General features: G+C 49.4%; 1 pseudogene; it reads right to left on the bottom strand.

Moving 5' to 3' along the window:
* Nucleotides 1–1,595: 1,595 nt before the first annotated feature.
* LOC120850078 lies at nt 1,596–3,730 on the bottom strand (annotated as a pseudogene).
* Between the last annotated feature and the right edge of the window lie 498 nt (nt 3,731–4,228).

Genomic DNA, 4,228 nt, shown 5'->3' with positions numbered 1-4,228 from the left:
TCTCAGGAAAGACTGCGGAAGCACTTTCCGTTCATACGCAGTTAAAAAAACGTCCAGTAACATCCCGGACACTGCGCTCTTATATTTCTTATAGAACTCGGCGTTTAACCCATCGGGTTCCGGCGTTTTGGAATTTGTCAAATCGTCTATTGCTTTTTCAACCTCTTCCAAAGTGATTACCTGCGAAAGACTGTCCCGTTCCTCCTCCGCCAGCTCTGGTAGGTAGTCAAGAAGATTTCCGCACTCTGGGTCCTTCCTCCCCCGAACTTGCGACTCAAAAAGCTTTCTATAATGCGCAACAAACGCTTGCTTAATGGTACTCGGGTCTGTGCTCCTGACGCCATTTTGTTCAATTTCGCCTATTTCGCCACGCAGCGCGTATCGTTTCTCGTCGGCTAACGCTCTCTTGGTCGGCTGCTCTTCCAGCAGGTAGCTGTCTGAACGAGCACGAACAATGGCTCCACGGTATCGCTCAAGATGCAGCCAGTCAACTCGGTCCTTTACACTTTCTAAGTCCTTGAGACCCACTCCGGGTGTTTGACACTCCGCTCTCAACAGCGCCTGAAAATTGGCGTTTAAAGTGCGTTCGGCACCGCGCGCCCCGAACGCTAAAACAGACGACCTTTCATTCGCGAGCATTTTAACTTCCTGCTTGACGGATTCCCACATATCAAAAATGTCCCCTCCCTGTCCCTGAACACACGATTTGAATATGTTATCTACCCCCCCAAGGAAAGAACTATCGTTAAGAAGCTTGGTATCAAGTTTCCAAAGTTTCCAATCAAAGCGCGCCCTTGGCAGTGCTCTTCCACCAACCGTTGTCCACACTAAGCAGTGATCGAAAAAAAACAATGGCATGACCCGTTACTTCGTTAGAAAAGTTGCTAGTGTCGCCGAAACGTAAATTCTGTCTAGCCGCGCATGCGATGACGCCTGGAAATATGTGGAACGCATCTGGGAGGTTTCATTCCGCACAGTTCCAGCGTCTATCAAGTCGAAGTCTTCGAGCAGATTGTTGAGAACGGTAATGTCTCTATTGGTGCGTTGCCTGATAGGCGCTCTATCAATCGCTCGAACAACACAGTTAAAATCACCACACAGCATGACTGTTCTACCACAATCTACAAATCGGCCTAAGCCAGAAAAAAAGGAAACACGGTCTCTCACCGTACTGGGGGCGTATATGCAGATAAGCCTCCAGGGGACTGTCGAAAAAACAAAATCGCACATAATAAACCGTCCCTCCGTGTCAGTTGTAACCGCCAACTCCGACAAGGGCAACGACTTCTTTAAAACTAAAAAAACAACCCCCCGAGACCCCTACCGCGGGAGTGACACACACCTCATACGAGTGTAAAAAAGGCTGTACTGCGCTAAAAACCTGCTCCTCCTCGGCCATCTTGGTTTCCTGCAACGCTAAGAAATCGGGTTTCTGTGTCTGCATCAGGCGCTGCACCTGGTATTGCTTCTTGCGCGTGTTAAAACCTCGAACGTTTAGCGTTGCAACCGAAATGGCCGAATTGAGCGTACAAATATATGATGCAGCGCTTGCCTTGTTGTTCTTCCACCAGTTCTGGAAACCAGGCGTCGCCGCCTTACTCTGAGTCGCAGCGTTGCCGGTCGTCCGGAGGTGCGTTCAGCACCACCTTGAAACGGCCCCGCTTGTTCTTCTCGAACCCCAACCAAGGGTTAGGGTTGAGCGTCGTGTCCGCTTTCGGGGGCGTATCCTCGAGGCCGCGCTTAGTTGAGTCGGTGGTTTCGTCCATGTCGTCGTGGCGCTTGGAGGTCATTTCGGTCGTCGAAGGACGGGCCGTGGGGGTCCTGGAGCCCTCAGGCGATGTCGGGGCAGAGGTCCGGGGATCGGAAGCACGCTCCAGAACGTGAGGGGCTGACTTCTCTTTTTGTCCCCACGGCGCCCTCCCCGGAACCGTCATCTCCGTCAGGCTTCCCTTGTTGCTCTGTAGGCGGTGGGGTGTCGAACCCCAAACCACGCGCGGCTTTCTCGGCGTCTTCAGTGTCCATCGTGAAAGCCGTATGCTCGTCCAGCGCCTGTACCTCGGTGACGCCAGCGTACGTCTTCATACAGTCATCTTTATCGTGGCCGAAGCGAAAGCACTGTGAGCACTTTGGTGCTCACAGTCCTTTCGCCTGTGGCGCCTTGTGTCGTTACACTTCGTTGTCCTTGTCTTTTTCGGCGCTTTTAATTATTTAAAGAACCATGAACCAACTGGCTCAACTTTCCACTTTGCTTAAGAAACGGCCCGTGACCTCGGAGAAGAGAGTGAGCGCGACTCAAACCGACCAGTTCTCGATCGGCGGTTTTCGAGCGGAAAGAAACCGAATTTCGAGCCGCAAATTTTGTTCTGGGTATAGTTGGGCTCTCATATGTCACGTACAACTAAAAACGTCGGCGAGCATAAATACCCTGTCAGTGTTCCTTTATTGAAGCCACGTCACTCCCCCCCCCCCCCCTCCCCCACCCCCAGCCACCCCATTCTCTCTCTCTAAAAATAACATTTCCTTATCTAAAAGTGCCACAAACGGCTCGCTAATACACTTATCGGCGTCCCTTGTTTTGATGACAACCGCTTCGTGAATTTCCCTAGCTGCTGCGTGTTCTCTAGCACGGTCATTTCCGCAGTGGCCTTCCCTTGCCTTACGTAGGTGCACCCGCAGGATAGTGGAATGTCGTAGACCAGGGGTCTCCAAACATTGTGGTTAAGCGGCCTGATGGAGGCTCTGTCTCTGTATCGAGGGCCGGAAATATAAATGGGCAGATGTAAATGAGGAAAATCTAAATAAATAATCTTAGATATCTAAGCATTTAAATATACAATATTTAAAGTTAGAATAAACATGAAACAAAAAGATTCTAAGGTGGATGAATGCATTCACTTTGTTATGAAATTTAATCATTTAGCTGCTTATGACATCACACGATAACTGGAGCCCAGAAAACATACCAGCATAAACCAGAGCGCATACGAACTTAGGCACGTTCACACAGGGCAGAAGACTAGTTAGAACGATAGAAGTTATGCTGACAATATTTAGTAGCCACGACACAGTACACCAAGCACAATATACATAGGGACGTACACTAATTTTAACGTACTTAGTTACCCAGATATAAAACAGGGGACTAGGAGTGTGGATTCTGCTAATGACAATGTCCAATTACCAATATGACCAGAGCACACGCCTTACGGTAGGCAGTTTTCTCTCGTTTTTTTCTGGTAACTTCGTTTACGCGGTTGGTGCGCGCCGCGGCGCCGTTTCACACGCGCTTATTTTTTCGCCAGTAGCAGCGGGCGTGGTGGAAGCGGGCCGTGGGCCGGGCTCCATTGGGAGGACTACAGCCAGCCACGGGCCGGTCGGAAGAGCTCCGCGGGCCGAATTTGGCCCGCGGGCCGGGGTTTGGAGACCCCTGTCGTAGACCAAAGTTTCTAAATAACAGCCAAGGGACCTTGTACATTTCCAAAACGTTTTGTTTTGTGTGTGTGTGTGTGTGTGTGTTTCTTTTTGCATTCGTCACTGGGATAGTGACGAATACAATGCTCGGCAGCATTGATTGTGTTGAACATTGCTGAAAGCTATATTTGGACCGAAAGAAAAGGAGAAAGAGAAATGGCTGTGAAGTGGCGTGTTTATATTAAAGTATGTCGTTACCTTCTTTACGTTGTCCCTTTCCTTCGGCACTTCTATCCAGTCACGAACCAACTAGCAGCATTTTGCTGTAATGTCTGGAGGTTTATTTATTTACTCAAAATACATGAAAGGCTTATTCGGATGTATCGGTCAAGTTGAAATGTGTTCAGTCATTATTATCAGCTGCAACGCTCGGCGAGCATGTAAACGAACACCCGCTCTTTGGCAGCGTCCCTATAATCGAACTACAGGGAAAAAAAAAAAAAGACAGAAGAGCGATTGCCGGCAGGGTAACTGCCGGTGATCGCTGTTCCCGATAAGCGCTCTGCAGCAAAACATTGATAAGGAATTCTTTCTTGTGCCCTTCCGCGTGTCAGAGTCATTCCATGCAAAACATATTGCGTCCGTTCGTTGGTTCTTTTTTCGTTTTCCCTACCTTTTTTTAAGTGTTTTTTCGGCAGTTACCATGATGCTCGCGGTGCTCACTGCCAGATACCTCCCGGTCTCGGGTCTGACTCGGCAAACTGCCAGATGTGCAAAAACTTTACACTGCTGGTTAAAAACCGGCCGGTTGGTCGCT

The sequence above is a fragment of the Ixodes scapularis genome, unplaced genomic scaffold, assembly GCF_016920785.2.
Source record: "Ixodes scapularis isolate PalLabHiFi unplaced genomic scaffold, ASM1692078v2 PGA_scaffold44__24_contigs__length_19508400, whole genome shotgun sequence".
Taxonomy (NCBI): domain Eukaryota; kingdom Metazoa; phylum Arthropoda; class Arachnida; order Ixodida; family Ixodidae; genus Ixodes; species Ixodes scapularis.
Note: the sequence above shows the minus strand (reverse complement) of the source record. Positions and strands in the feature narration are given on the sequence as shown.